The 17,618-nt window shown below is 34.4% G+C and overlaps 1 protein-coding gene across 2 annotated transcripts in view; it reads right to left on the reverse strand.

Moving 5' to 3' along the window:
• Positions 1-17,618, reverse strand: part of LOC132697070 (neuroligin-4, Y-linked-like) — a 489,753-nt gene that overhangs the window by 353,646 nt on the left and 118,489 nt on the right. The gene's annotated exons all lie outside the window — the stretch shown is intronic.

Genomic DNA, 17,618 nt, shown 5'->3' on the forward strand with positions numbered 1-17,618 from the left:
TAGACCTTAACATTTTTTCTAAATACCAGAACTGAACTGGATTCAAAATATTTATTATAATTATTATAAAGCTCTAGCTAAAAGCAGCGTTCAGATGTACAAGAATTATGCTGGAGATATCCAGAATGTTTTTTGTCCTTAGAGGAGCATTGTGAATTTCATAACGAAACACTAGACAATCTTTCAAGTACGTTGGTAAATAATCCTATTATTATTACTTATTATCCATCCAATTCATGTTGTTTTTCCTCTATTTTTTCCTAAACATTACAATAAGATCAAATGAATTGCATAAGATGAAAGGCCTCTTCAACCCGATTTGGTTTTGAAATAACTGGAGTTTATTATTCAAATACAGAACGTAGTAATCAACATCATTATGGCCTTGAAAAACAAAACATTGTTTAGTTTACAACTTTTGATAGCACCCTGACATATATTAGTTAATAGCATCAAGACAACTAATTGTAATTTTTGGAAGCACTATTTGTTTATAATATAGGTTATTCGGAAAGTGAAACACGTGACATAATTTGCCAACGCTTTTCCAGAAAACCTTCAAGGAACAAGATAAAGAACATTGTTCCTCGAATTGAGAAGGCCAAAAGTAATAACAGTATATTATGCAAAAAGTGTGGTAAAAGGCATTCGACTCACGAGTTAGAGTAATAAACGAGGGAGTTATAAAGTTTTTCTACTCCCGTCTGTAAAATATCAATCTAACGTGCGGGAATCAGGTATTTTACAGACGGGAGTAGAAATTTACTTTTCCAAGGAAATTCTGATTATAAAATTCTACTCTTGAATAACAAACTCATTAAAACTGCTGAACAAACTGTGTTCTACTAAAATAAAAACGTTAGTTTATGTTAATATTCAGGCGGTAATAGAGAAAAAATCATACAACTTTTTTCATTTAGCCCTTTTAATGAAATGAAGGTTTTAAAGTGTTAATAAAAACCATGTACATATGGACAGACGATGGATCGGTTGATAAGGCGTTGACCTGCCAACTCGAACTTGCCGGAGGTTGTGGGTTCGATTCCCACGGAGAAAGTATGACTATCAGTAACTCAGACTATCAACCAATATTTACTTTGGTGTTTAGAACCAGTGACTTGAATTAGGTACGTACAGAAATTGTAAAGTAAATCTGCCGTGGCCTTGGTAGCGGCAAACAATCATAAAGTCGCCAAAGTAATTATAATTCACGCTTCAACATTCAAATGACAGTTATATTGGCCTGTCCAAGCCACGAATAAATCAGATTACGGGAATTGGTTTCCCCGTAGATTAAAGTGCATAGTTTGAGGTAACGGGAGGGTAACGCAGACGTGACAAAGATTCCAAAAGGCCCATTCTCTCTTGTTGGAACGTCGCTGCTGCAGGCTGCGCGCCTTTTGTTTCAACACGCTTGTTCCAGAATTGAACTTTTGCGGTTTTGCTGCAAAGTGTAACAGGAAGTTGGAGTAGTACTTTATCGGTAGGGAACAAAACTGGATAATGCTTTATTGTCTAATCAAGGGCTATTGTTTTCGTTTGCGCAAAGTTTTCTAATGCAGACTTTACGGATAGTATTTTAATTAAGCTCGCTACTTGCAGTAGCGCTTATCAAACTAGCTAAACGATTAATCACGACTCGTGTAGGGCAGCCTCGATTGCGCGATAAGTTGGAACTATTTGCATTGAGAAAAAGACACAAAAAAAAACTCTTTTTCAAATAACCTGTGACAATGATTTTCTATTATTGCTGCTTTAAAGACGGTGTATAATTCGTTGGTTAGGTCTACGTCATACACTGAACAACACTTTTCTTAATTGATATCCAATCTTTGAAATATTTTCAAATATAATTTGTTGAATTTACTGATTTTAAAGTAGATTGTGTATACCCAGAGATGGGTGCTGATGCTGTGCTCCCAGTCGGTCTAATGTTTTTACATAGGTTCCATGATAGTGTTGACTCGATTATTCTTTGCCTAAATCAGATTTCGGAATCCTAGAGGTAATGCAAGACACACTCTGACATTCAGTTTAAGGATTTTCCAAACCAATTTGTCCCTAGACCCTCGCTCTATCGAATTACCGTTACGGAAGTGTCGAATAACTTTTATCACTGGCACTACGTCTACTTGATAATATATTTTAGCTGTTATTGCTTTTAATTTTTTTACTGCATTTATATTGTGTTTCAACTAATATTTTGTTAATATCGTATTGTTTTTTGGTATATTGTCCTGTAATTGGTGTATACCGTTATTGTTATTTTTTTAACAAAGTAATTCTGTTATACAGTGTGAGTCTCTAACTTCGAATAACTTTTTGAAGATGATGAAATCAAATAAGGTGTAGCATTACATTTGAGGCATACTTGATTTGATCGAATTATTAAGCACAATAACTTGGTGGTCCAATTTTTGACAATTGTTTCTATAAATATTTCCTCCGAGTTTGAGAATGTTATTTTGCTTTAAAAAAGAAGAAGTACGTTTATTAATTCCAATGAATAAGAAAACTGAAGTGAGCGTGTCAAAAAAGACAGATAAAATTTTTGGAGTGATTTGGAGTCTATACTTTTGATGGAGTGTTTTTATGAAATGAGGAAACCTTAGCTAAATCCTACAAATACTGGTTCATCCGCTAAGCTCTTCTAAGCCTTATGTATTTTGAGTTTATGAGTACAACTCGCATTTTTCATAAGAAATTTATAGATGGTAGATATGCTTTGCATAGTTTTTACTCTTCGGCTCATAAACCACACAAAAATATCAACAATCATCGGCTTTTAATGCAATGCATATTCGTTTCAATATAACTAAATGCATTCTGCTCGTATCGACCTAACTAAGGTATAGAGGATAGATCGCAAAAAAAAACAATATGTGCAATTTTGACTTTGTTCCCATCTAAGCTACTTAGATACGAGAAAACATGTTGCATGGGACAATGGGACCAATGCGCAATAAAAATATCCTTTAGTTAATTAGAAAAACAAAAAAATATTATTAATCACAACCCATCAAAAAATATTTACTGAAATCTATATTCTCGATCAGATTCAAAAATAAATTTCGCAACAATATCAAGCGGTACACAAGTTCAAGGCCTTGAGCTTTTAAGGGCGAGCATGTAAACAACTTTAGTCATCGTCGATATTTCGGTAATAAAAAGGGTATTGTCTTCGGATTAATTATTCGTAAAACAACCAAAAATTGCCCTTTGTTTACATGACGGTAAAGTAATTAATACAGAAACACCGAATCCAGTTTAAAAGGTTTACTAATGGAAAATTTAACAGCTTTTAAAATTTATGCAATAAAGAGACTCTCTTGGTGGATTCAAAAGATGTACCGATACCGAAAACGTATTTTTTAACATTGTTTTGTTTTGTAGGTTTTGTATTGGTAGGTTGTGTTGGAGTAGCGGCTGTAGATTCACCAGCTTCGTCGATTAGACAAAATTAATTTTGCTTCAATAATTCCACCTAATACTGGAAAATAATGAATTGACTCTGACTCTTGTGTCTGCGGTTTTTCTTCGAGTGATGGAAACAAAATTACAAAAATTATGTAAATAAATTTCAAATTTTCAAAAAATCGTTTGATTTTAAATTGGCTTAATCTTGTTTTTTTAATTTCAATGTGCTTGACAAATATTTTTTCTTCTCCCTTTTGAAAAATAGCTAATTATACACCGATCAAGAATGCGAGAAGCGTCACTTTAATAAGGCAGGTTCTAGTCCCACGGGTCCGAGGCCCTTCCGACATTTTCGTGATTTTATTGCCCTGATGTTTTCGGATATATTTCCTACGAATTGAATTTTGACGTTAGTCAATTCTGACAGACATGTCGTGTTGTTTTGCGAAAATGTATCCAAAAAGTAAGGGTCTTAGAAAGAGTATAGTATGCAACATGTTTTAAGTCACTCGTTTGTTAAGCACTCGCACCGCTGCACTTCGCTCGTGTCAAATAAACTCGTGACTCAAATGCACCGCTCCACACTTGTTGCATAATATACTATTATTCACCACACCCCTGATAATGGTTTTGTAAACTCTAGTCACTAGTTGAGAGCGAATATTCGAATGTTAAAAATAAGAATAGAACTATTCAATAAGATATGTGGAGTTTAATTAAGAAAATGCGTTTATACAACGTAACAATTAACCATGATGATAATGATAATGAAAATGATGTGTTATTGATCCATAAAAAGAAACAAAGAAAAAAATAATCAACAAGAACTGTATAAAATCCAGCACAATTCTACAAAAATATAAAGCATAGGTATAAAATAAACACAGATACATAAGATAAAACGTACATTAATTGTATGTGAAACGCTTGCACACTCTACGTCTCCAAAAAATACTCTTTAAATTCATTTAGGTCCTAAATTAGCCATTGTTATCAGATTCGCTTTCAATTTTCTTTTAAAAGCAGAAAGATTGGTAGTCTCTCGCAACTCTGGAGGTAATGTATTTTAAAGACGTCCTGCATATTTAGATGATTTTTTATAACTGCAGTAATTGTATCCATTCAATTTTAATTTTTCTCTAGTTCTAGTCCGGTATTTATGTGTGTCCTCTACTCTGTGATATCAATATCTACGCTCACATAAGTATATACTACTAAAGGTGGGTAGATTATGTTTTTTAAACATCGGTTTGCAGGATTCTGGAGGATTTATTTAAAGCAAACATTAATCTAATGATTCTCTTTTGCAAGATAAATATGTAATGAATAACGGAGTGAATAATACGCACTTAAAAGACTTTGTTCATCAACAGAATGTTTAGTTTCTTACAAACTGTCTCAATGTGATCAACGCAGTTTAAATTGCTATTCAGAATGACTCCCAAAAACTTCACAGTCTTTTCGGATAACAAAACCTGTTGCTTATCTATCTTTATTGCGAAATTTTTAATTTTCGGTCTAGAAGCTCTATAAAAATAGACACAGAATGTTTTAGACTTATTCAACATCAACGTATTTCTAAAGCAATAATGTTCAAATTCTCGAACGACCCAGCTAGCCTTTCGGCATAGTTCCTGGACCATTAAGACCGATATAGTGATAGACTGGGTTAGTTTTTACTCATCTCCTTCTCTTGGGATAGAACTGGCAAAAGCAAGTTATTCCATAGAATAGCAAAGTTTTGTATAGAATTCCTTCATTTTATAATTTACCGGTAACACATATAATAAAAAAAATGGCATTAAAAGCTGTAATTTAATAATATAAACAAAAAGCATGCAATGATCGTTAACCCCAAATCAGACGTTTATTTATAACAGGCGATCTGAAAAAATATATTTCACGAGCAGGGGGGCTAGAAAAACCACAGAAAACAATTTTATCTCGAAAATTCCTTTTCTTCAGATGAAACTTTAACAAGTTTCCCATAAACTTACCTGCATTAAATAAGGTCAGGATTGTTTTTTTTCCAATACGTCAGTGTGCGCCTTGTTTACCTGAAAGGAGAAAAAGTTAGATGTCCGTTTCCTGCAATTTTTAAGTAATATTTTTTCAGGTTATATATGCAAATTATGCAACACAATGAACTTGATTAAGCACCATCTGCTCCAAATGAATTGCTTAGATATGTCAAATTTTACGTAAAATGAACATTACTAAGAAATGTAATAAGTAATTGCTTCGTCGATTCGATTGAATAATTCTGTACTATATTCTCATTAAGTTAATAAACTACTCTTTAGGTATCAGAATTCACATTTGTCTTACGTAACTGTTCCTGGAACATAGAAGATTTTGTGCTCAAGTGTAAGAATTCATTATTTAAATTTAATTATCCGCTCAGACTGATTTATGCAGTATTACGTTTCCAGAGTAATTAAATTTCTGCGTTATGGAATCACAGAGAAAGACAAGTTAATATAGACTGTAATTTCCGGAGACACTTAATCAATGTTTATAGTATGCATTGAAGTTGGCGTTTGAAATTTTTCAAATTTAATGATATGTCTTAAGGAAGGCGACGGTGTTTTTTGCTGTGTTTGTGTTTATATTTATTTGCTGGAGCTTCTTCCTTAACGATATATAAAAAACAAGTAAAAAAGTAGGTATCAACCCTGAAACGGTAAGTTCTTAAAAAGGGATATTAGTAAATAAAGCATATAGAAACTCTGAAATTATAAATGGCAAACATGAATGAGTTTTCTTACACTCAGAAAATGTGCAGTTTCCAGGTAAATAATAATTTTCAGAAGTCCGCTTGAAACTCCCCGGTTAATTAACAATGTGTTTTTTTTAGATTGTGTTTTAACGGAAAATATGTTTTTCTACTCCCGTCTGAAAAATACCGAATTACGCACCTATCTAGCGAGCGGGAAGCGTCACTTTACCACATCAGTTTCGTTTCCCACGATTCCGAGCCACTTCGGACAATTCCGGAATTTTACTGCACGGATGTTTTCTAAGATACTTTCCACGCCTTGAATTTTGACAGTTGTCAATTCTGACGGTCATATCAGTGAATGTATTCGTGTTGTTTTGCGAAAATGTACCCGAAATCTAACAATTATAGAAAAAGTATTCTATGCAAAACGTTCGGTAATAGTATATTAAGCAACAAGTGCTGTAAACGGCATTTGACGCATGAGTTCATTTGCGCGAGCGCAACGAGTGTTTAATAAACGAGTGACTTAAAATGTTTACCGAACGTGTTGCATACTATACTTTTTCTACGACCGTTAGTTTCTGGGTACATTTTCGCACAACAACACGAATATATCACCGTTAGAATTTACAAACGTCAAAATGCAAGGCGTGGGAAATATCTCCGAAAACATCCGATTGCTGCCAAATTCGTGCGGTAAAATTCCGCAAATGTACGAAGTGGCTTGGATCCGTGGGAAACGAAACTGAGGTGGTCCAGTGACGCTTCCCGCACGGTAGATTGATATTTTACAGACGGAAGTAGAAAAACTTTATAACTCCCTCGTTTATTACTCTAACTCGTGAGTCGAATGCCGTTTACCACACTTGTTGCATAATATACTGTCATTACTTTTGGCGTTCTCAATTCGAGGAACAATGTTGTTTTGCGAAAATGTACCCAAAAACTCACGGTCGTAGAAAAAGTATAGTATGCAACACGTTCGGTAAACTTTATAACTCACTCATTTGTTTATTAAACACTCGTGTGAAATAAACTCGTGAGTGGACAAGAAAATGATAAAATAAATCAAACTGCTATAGTAAATAATTGAAAAATTCGAAGCACCAATAGTATATTATGCAGCGCAGCGGAGCGAGTGCTTAATTAACGAGTGACTTAAAAAGTTTACAAACATGTTGTATACTACACTTTCTCTAAGACCATTAGTTTTTGGTTACATTTCCGCAAAACCAAACGAATACATTCACTGCCATGACCATCAGAATTGACAAACGTCAATATCCAATCAGTGGCAAATATCTCCGAAAAAATTGGAATGTTCCCAAACCCGTGCGGTAATATCCTGCAAATGTCCAAAGTGGTTCGCAGAAATAGGAAACGAACCTGGCGAGGTAAAATGACACTTTACGCGAGCTAGATCAGTGTATAATTGGATATTTTAGAGAGCCGGCTAGAAAAACATATATTCCTTCACGTATGCCAAAAGCAAATGGAAAATTTCTCCAAATGTATATTTGGAGTTTAAATATGTACTCTAAATCGACATATTTGCACGCCTAAAATAGTATATTATGCAACAAGTGGGGTAAACGGCATTTGATTCGCTAGTTTAATAATAATAAACGAGTAAGATAAAGAGTTTACCAAACATGTTGCATACTATACTTTTCCTACGACCGTCACAAAAAAATCACGATTTGACAAATTAAAAATAATAACAGAGTATCGGATTACTAAATTTCGGATCGTTCAAACAAAATAATTACTAGTTGTCAATTAACCCACACGTTTATCGTTCTGCACGGTTCTGCTATTGTTGTCTCTGTTTAACTATGTACGTTAGACAGAGAAAGATGTATAATTGGATATATCATATAAACAATGGAATAAACACAATTTTAAAACGTTATGTTGTTTATTTAACTTTTACAATTGATCATTAAGTAGTTTATTTAAAGAAAAGGACTGTAATTGGAAGAAAAATCATCAAACGATAGAGCTTTTAGGAGGCTTAAATTTTTTAGAACGTATAAGTAAGAAAAAGCAGGTCATAACCTTCAATTTTGTTTTGTTTGTACATGGATATTTGAAAATCGGTGATGGCAAGATATTAATATTAGTTTTAGTTTTTGGGTACATCTTTGCAAAACAACACGAATACATTCACTGACATGACCGTCAGAATTGACAAACGTCAAAATTCAAACCACCCGGTAAACTTTCCGAAAACATCGGATTGCTCGCAAACCCGTACGGTAAAATCCCGGAAATGTCCGAAGTGGCTCGGATCCGTGGGAAACGAAACTGATGTGATAAAGTGACACTTTTCGCATGCTAGATCGGTTTATAATTAGGTATTTTACAGACGGGAGTAAAACAAATTTAAAGTTCCACCGAGTGAAGAGTGGTTCTCGACTGTATCTTGGAGGGCAATGGCCTAGAAATTGACGAATAAAATTTTATTTAAATAATTTCCAAAAATATCTCATGACCCGGGAGACCCGATATATTGGCGCCAATGTTTCGTACATTGTATTTGAAGTCTGTTTGAGTGTATCGATAATATCTTATTGTGGTTAAATGAAAATATCGATGGATATTAATTTTGGGCATTGCAATAACGCTGATCATAGCATACAGAAAGTGCAAACGAACATTACATATACATTAAACAATAGAATAGAACAGAAGATCACTTTACCTACCATTCAAATAAGTTACACAACAGCAAATGCAAATAAATATTAAGACCATAATATAAACTAACTAACGTTTTTATAGTAGAGACATAGTAGGAACCACAGTAGGTCATTCCAAAGTTGTATAATCAAGTAGTTCCAAAGAGTTTATTAGTGTCTGAAAAGGCATTAAATAAAAAAATAAATAAATGGTAGATAAATCTTATTAGTTTGCGAAGGCGCACGGCTGGAATATGTTAGGCAATCGTATCAACTTGTCTGATATTGCTAGAACTGTAGCTGGAAAACGCCGAGTTCGCTGGCACTGGAAACACCTTTACATTCAAAGTACTAAAATCTGTTGGCAAGATAGGATTCTACTCATTTTAACGGAATTCGTTTTATACCACAGATTTGTTTAAGAGTACGCCGTGGTCCACACAATCAAAGGCTTTAGTAAAACTTCATTTATTAACTAGTTATCGAGTGACCCACAATACGCTTTATGATGCGCTTTAGTATTTAGAATACCTAATTACCTAAAATATTGAAAACTCAAGTCAAACTATTTTTATTATTGTATTATGATTATTATTATTGCATATATTATTTCACAATTATATTTAAATCAATTTGGTTGGTGGTTGGAACTAATTTGTTGAGAGTAATACCCTTAATAAATAAAATTGCAAAAATATCTGCTACTTTCCTTGATGCATCTTTTTTCTCGCTCGCATCTTAAATAATACCAGATTTTCTTCGATACGAATCTCTCGAATATCCGCATGTACGGAATCGTAACGATGACGCCGAAAAAAGAATGTCAAAAGCAAATCGGCGACGAGATTTAACAAAAAAAAAACGATCTCCCTTACCCAAATCAAACGAAGGGCACATTCACAAAACCTTTCAACAGATATTAATAATTTTCTTCGCGCCTCTGCTGTCGGTGACGTTTTCCAATTGTTTCTCGCCATTTTAGATTGTAAAGTAAGTGGTCGGCTTTATTCCGCACAGCTAAGCGTTATTTAGGAACCTCATTGTTTCGGGCGCGGCGGTGGCGGCGATGGAAGGCATGGAAAGAGACCTTGCTCAAAATTGGAAATTATCACTAGATTTAATTAAAGCCTAATTGGCCAATTCATTGGATAAATTGCCGTAGTTAAACTAATTGATATTTTGTGCGGTAGTCGGTGGATTTTTCGTTTGGTTTTACCGTTGTTTGTTGCTAATAATTTTAATAATTACATTGCCGTTCCCAAATTCGCTTTTAAAAATGGAAACACGCAATTTCAGCAACCCATGCATAAATATTCCGTCGGGGATAACTTGCTGGTAAATATTGAAATAAAATAACACACTGAATTATGTAAGTGTGATAGAAAAGCTGAAAATATCATCGAACCAAAGACCTATTGATACTAGCCTACTAAAAAGGAATGACGTGAAAGTGAAGCTGTACCAAGACATCAATGAGAACCTAAGTTGAAAAATACCCGTTCGGCAACTCGGAACCAACCTGAAGAAATGTGGCAAAGTTTAAAATCGAATATCATAGAACCTTGCAAGAAGCATCTGAAACCGGAGAAAAGAACAAATCGAAAGGAAAAAGGAAGAAACCTGAAAAATATGGACAAAAAGAAATATAAGGAAGTGCATAAGGACATCAAATATAAATGTCGCCAAGCTAGGGAGGAGTGGATAAAAGTGAAATGTACTGAAATAGAAAATTTGCAAAGACTCCACGACTCTCACAGTGTGAATAAAAAAATAAGAGCGTTTACTGGAACTGCTTGGAAGCAAAAATCATATACTCTTACAAATGAAGAGGGAAACATTGTGTTGAATATTAAAGATCAACTGATTCTATGGGAAGACTACATTAAAACTTTCTTCAACGATCAAAGAGAGGAAATAACTAACAACACTAATAATGAATCTGGACCATCTATTCTAAAGGAAGAAGTACAAGCAGCAATAAAATCAGCCAAAATGGGAAAGCACCTGGCCCTGACAACCTACCTGCAGAAGCGCTCAAGTTGATTGAAGAACAACACTTGCTGTAACTTCCCTGTTTAATAAGATCTATGAAACAGGAATAATAAACTTTTGTTACAATTCCTAAGAAGCCTAATGCCAAAAAACGTGAGGATCACCGCACGATCAGACTTATGAAGGTCTTTCTCAAAGTCATCCACCGCAGGATTTATAAGAAGCTGGAAGAAGATATAGCAGATACTCAGTTTGGTTTTAGAAATGGTTTCGGCACAAGGGAGGCTTTGTTTGCCTATAATGTCTTGATGCAAGGGTGTCTTGATGTCAACCAAAACATATATGCCTGTTTTATTGATTATAATAAAGCATTTGATAGGGTGAGACACAAGCAGCTAATAGAAGCACTAGAACGAAAAAACCTCGACATAAGAGATATACAAATAATAGTAAAACTATATTTAAACCAAAGTGCGTCGATTCGCGTCCAATCTGAAATGACGAAAGCAGTGGAAATCAAGCGAGGAGTTAGACAAGGGTGTGTTCTTTCACCACTCCTCTTCAACGTCTACTCAGAGGAAATCTTCACCAAAGTCCTCGCAAATGATTTACGAATTAATGGCATTCCACTGAACAATCTGGGTTACGCGGATGATACAGTACTTCTCGCCGAAAACATGCAAGACCTGCAGAATATGTTAAAAAATGTCGTCAAGACTATTCGAGAATATGGTCTGATACTCAATGTTAAGAAGACCAAGTACATGATTGTCACCAAAACCAAAGTGCTCCATGAACATATGTATGTTGAAAACCAAGAGCTGGACAGAGTCGAGAGATATGATTACCTGGGTACGAGTGTCGACTGCAATGTGGATTATTCTTCGGAATAAAGATCCGCATTGAGAAAGCCCGTGCAGCCTTTGTGAAGATAAAGAAGCTGCTCTGTAGTCGGCATTTGAGCCTAGATTTGAGAACTCGAATGCTCAAGTGTTATGTATTCCCGGTACTCTTGTATGGTGTGGAAGCTTGGACCCTCAACCTGTTTTGTGAGCGGAAAGTGGAAGCCTTCGACATGTGGGCATATCGTAGAATACTGAGAATACCATGGACATGTGACCAACGTGGAGTTTCTGAGAAGAATGAAGAAAGGTGTAGAGATCCTACAGGAAGTGAAAGAAAGGAAATTGCATTATCTCGGCCACATCATGAGAGGACCAAAGTATCAAATTTTACAACTCATAATCCAGTGAAAAATTGTGGTAAGAAGATCTATTGGAAGAAGAAGAATATCCTGGCTTAGAAACCTAGGAAAATGGTTTAATGTTACATCATCTGACCTATTTAAAGCCGCACCTTCCAAAATCAAAATAGCAATGATGATAGCCAACCTCCGAAGTGGAGACGGTACATGAAGAAGAAGAAGAAGAAGAAGATAGATATAATTTCAAGAACCAGTAGATATGAGAATCCAAACATTTTCCTATTTGAAAGCGCTATCATTGTTTGTCCCAACCTTTGTAGACTTTTTCTATTACTTTTTTCAATAGTTTGTTTTTACATTAAGTTGCCAACTTCATATGGTAGTAAGTTATACATAGTCTCAAAACTTTAAATTAGATAGTTGCTCAGATAGTTGATAACATGAAATTATTTCTGTGTATACTGGATGTCGCACAAATGTGTAATAAAGTACTATTATGGCATTTTTATGAAACCCCCTATGTTGCTGAAGTTAATAGTTTTGTAAATATTTGCCAACAGCTTGCAATAAAAAAATGAACGTTCCAGTTAAAAGATTGATATTACTATCTTCTCCCCAATATTTCAGACACCATGTACAGCGATGAATAACTGTTTTAAGCAGTTAAACAATACAACATTTTTCCAAATACCGTTCTATTCTTATGTTTTGCGAAATGTCACAAGTTTAAAAACAACTATTAAGTACAGTCATAGCATATTTTGTGCATAATATGCGTAACTACATAGTACTGTCTAATTAGCCGCAGAATTCAAATAAAGAGAAATATAGAGGGGTTTCCATAAGAGAAAACAAAACAATTCTTCCTTAGGCATTTATGGGACCTCCTACATACATGAAATAGTGTATTATGTAACAAGTGTGGTAAACGGCATTTAAAAATTTTACCAAACGTGTTGCATACTATACTTTTTCGACGACCGTTAGTTTTTGTGTACATTTTTGCAAAACAACAAGAATACATTTACTCAAATGACCGTCAGAGTTGACAAACGTCAAAATTCAAGCCTTGCGGTTAAATCTCCGAAAACATCCGATTGCTTCCCAACCCAGGCGGTAAAATCCCGGAAATGTCCGAAGTGGCTCGGATCCGTGGGACAAGAGACTCACGTGGTAAAGTGACGCTTCCCGCACGCTAGATCGGTGTATATATAATTAGGTATTTTGCAGAAGGCGGCACCGATCATATTCACGTCCTTTCAAATGACTTTTTTATCAATTTTTAGATTTTTTGGCAGAGAAAAAAAATCAACCCAAGATTCTTAAATTCACGTACTCATTCATTACTTAAGTGGCAGTCGGAATTTAGTTTGCGGCAAAACAAAAGCAACGCAGAGTCTAGACATCGAAAGCCGATTGAAATTATTTATTTATTCATAAGTACCCATTTTTCACTCAATCGCAATTCCCGACTCGCTCCTTCTTTTCATCAATGTTTCGCGCTCAAGTAGATCCAATTTCAAAAAATGAAACAATATATTTTAAATTCATAATGCGTGAAGGATTTCCCTTTCGTTTTCGCGGGAAACGAGTAAATTTCCTGATACAATACCGGTTGGTTTTGCTCTCATCAATAAACTTCTGTATTCGTAGGTCGTATATTGATTGCCTGTGGGCTTAGGGTGTAAATCGAAGGACGAGGAGAAAAGGAAAATCTTAAAGCTTTCGACGAAAAAAAAATGTGTCGCTGAAATTAGGGAGGTTTGCCAAGACCAGGTTGCTGTAGAAAACGATGTATTTAAATTTCGGGTGGAGATTCCTGTGCAAATTTAAATGTAACCAATGATTTGTATTCATCCGCCTGCCGTTAATGGTTGTCTACTCAATCAATGAGATAGTTGCTTATTTCTATAATGCTACTTACCTTTTTCGCAGATTATATTAAAGTGTTGATGATTCGGACTCTTGAAGATCACATTCAGAATGTCTAAGCGTGTCGTGTCAATCCCTTTTCGAGCACTCAGTGTATGAATAGATAATGGGTGACTCAATAAGAGTTATATATATATATATATATATATATATATATATATATATATATATATATATATATATATATATATTTATATATATATATATATTTATATATATTTATATATATATATATATATATATATATATATATATATATATATATATATATATATATATATATATATATATATATATATATATATATATATATATATATATATATATATATATATATATATATAAGACAAATATTTTTGTAACACCACTGTATTTGTTTATTATCATATGAGATTTCTTACCTCAAAACATAAACAAAATTAGTCATGGAGCAATATACGACTGAACCACGTGTAAAAATTGTGCAAGCCTATTATGAAAATGGTCGAGCAAGAAAAAATGCATTTCGGGCTCTACGTGAATTTTTCGGCGCGAGGACAATTTGGAATGTGGTTCAAAAATTTGAGCAAACTGGATCTGTAACTAACCTTAAAGTCCCTCAACGTGCTCGTGCAGTTCGCGAAAGTGTAGCCGAAGAACCAAACACATCGATTCGTCATCGATCGCAGCAAGGGGGCCTTACGTATTCAACCACACAACGAATTTTAACAGAAGACTTGCATGTACATTCATATAAAGTCCAAATAACTTAGGAGTTGAAACCTCGAGATCATCATCATCAGCGCCGCGTGTTTGCAGAATGGATACGAGAACAAGGGGTTCATTTTTCAATGAAATTCATCTTTAGCGATGAGGCACATTTTCACATTGGTGGCCTTGTAAACAAACACAATGCTCGTATTTGGGAATTAGAAAATCCAAGAGAGATTGGTCAAAAAGCAATGCATCCTCAAAAAATGACTGTTTGGTGCGCATTTTGCTGCGGAGGAATAATTGGCCCTTTTTTCGAGGATAATGCGGTGAACGCTGTTACGGTAATGATTTTTTCTGGGAGCAGTTGGAAGGTGTATATTGAAGATTTGTGGTTCCAACATGATGGAGCCACTTGTCACACATCCATAGAAACGATACAATTGCTGCGGGGCACGTTTCCCGGTCGGATTATCTCACGTAACGGCGATATCAATTGGCCGCCGCGATCATGTGATCTTACTCCCCTAGATTTTTTTTTATGCTATCTAAAAAGCAGAGTGTATAGAAATAAACCAAACACTATTCCAGAGCTGAAACAGGAGATTAGACGCAAAATAGCCGGCATAACCTGAATTGTGTCAAAAAGTGATAGGAAATTTCAATAAACGAATTACGTCATGCCACATGAGTCGCGGGGGTCATTTGAATGACATCATCTTTCATACCTAATTGTAACACACTAATCTAAAATGGCGAATAAAAATGTTTGTATATTGTTATATTCTTCCGAGTTTTTTTTATTATTTTAATGTGGAAACCCTTGTTGAATCACCCTTTATAATCGCCATTAGATTTTCAAAACATGAACTCCATGAAACTCCTATCTTGTGTCTTGGTTCAACCCAATTTTCAATGACCTTGAAATCCAGATTATCTATCATATTCGTAATCAAGCAGGTTCAGCATCGATTTTTTTGGTGTATAGATTTTAAGCTGAGTCTCGACTTGGGTAACATTTATTATAGAACACTTAAAAATTTATTGCATTGCAAGACGCTTGAACTCGTCGTGATCACGCCGACCACTGTGCTAGCTCTTTTATTATAGTAAAATTTGGCGTTTTGGTACCATTACGAGTAATTCGTTTAAATAGCACATATTTTGTACCCTGGCTACCCGGCTGGCGAATAAAAACCAACACATAAACTATTTTACTGCCGAGGAATCAGCTCCAGGCAGCCGTAATATGGCCAACACACGTATACATATAAGGTTGTTTAGTCTTTTAGCTTTCTTTTTTTATTATTTTTTCTATTCAATTTGTAAACCTAAACTTCAATTTTGCCATGATCCCTTCTAACTTTTGTTTTTTTTACTTGCACAGTGAACTCTGTAACTCAAATATTTGTTTTGCTCGAGTTTAAAATTATAATAAACAAATAAATAAATAAAAGTAATTTATTACCTATAATGACTAACCCAAGCTACGATCAGTGTAGGGCAGGTTCAATAGTGAGTAAACCTGTGGAATATACTACTCCATATGTGACAGGTACTTTTAAAAATATAGGACAAATGTGTTATTGGAGGTAAATTGTTGTGTATCAAAATTCAAGTCAAAGTTAGGTACTGTACCACCAAAAATATTGTGCATGTATTGCTATAACGTTTAAGTATTTTACAGTACCTATACCGCAGACCTTCGCAGGAAATTTGTTATTTTAAGCACACTTTTAAATAACAAGAATTTATAATTATTAGAAGAAAAAAAAATTGGTTAATTTTTGAGGTGCCCCAAGGGGACGCTTTGCCCCCCGTCTCCTATTTATAATGTTTTCCAATCTCAAGATCTTTTCGAGCTCTCTAGCTCTGGAGCAGTAAATTTTGGATGATGTAACAATATTTTCAATACTGAGCCCTTAATAATTTTTAACTACTGATAAAAGTTTACGTAGCAGGCAGAAACACATGAATTGCAATTGATTTATGAAGACATAAAACAAACAGTTAAACCTGAAAAATCATCAATCATGATAAACTAAATAAGCTCTTTCATCTGAAGTGCAGTTGATGTTATGCATAATTGCTAAGCGAAGTCACAAGAGTTTGAACAATTATATTTCCTGGTACTGGGGAATATAAAATAATATTGATCGAAATAAATCCTAATAACCTTTAGAATGGTAGCCATTGTTTAAAAAGGAAAAATGTTCCACATACATTACTCGATGAACGTATCTGGGACTAGGTTTAGGTAAAAAAAAGGAATTCGACGTGAAAAGAGAAGGAATGCAACAAGAAATATAGTGTAATTATTGAACCAAGTGAAAAATTAAATAGTTATTATTTTTTAATTGTCAATTGTCAACAGTGCTATTGGACTACCAAAAATATTGTGCATTTATTGCTTTAATTAAGCATTGATGCTGTGGGGTATTTTAGAATAAGTAAAAGCGTTTATTTTAACATCAGGTGATAGATAGAGTAGAAGTGTTTAATCTAAATTACAATATGTTCGTATATATTTGAATGTTATCCTTCCAGTAAGTACGTATTTATGTACCTGACTCTCAAACTTGACGCTCCTTCTATTTTTTTTCTTCTACATAGTTCTTCGACAACAATCTTTTTTAAGACCATAGATTATATTCGCGGTTCGATAGCACAACAAAATTACCCGCGCATCATTGTATATTTAACCCGATTGAGATGATAGTTGAAAGCGCATATAAGAAGAAATAACACTGCGCCAAAATTTGGTGATACTACCACAAACGTAATTCGGCAAGAGGTAGCTAAAATATCTGTACAAAGCTGGTCTAATTGTGAAAAATGAGTTATAAAAGAAGAAAATATTTATCGAGAACGATTAGGGGCGGAGTTGGTCATTGAACTACGTGGCAGTCGCGATAGTGATTATTTTTTAAGTGGCTGATACTTTATTATTACTATATTTAATATTTTGTATATTAATAAT

This window comes from Cylas formicarius, unplaced genomic scaffold, assembly GCF_029955315.1.
Source record: "Cylas formicarius isolate icCylForm1 unplaced genomic scaffold, icCylForm1.1 PGA_scaffold_1__22_contigs__length_36826433, whole genome shotgun sequence".
NCBI lineage: Eukaryota > Metazoa > Arthropoda > Insecta > Coleoptera > Brentidae > Cylas > Cylas formicarius.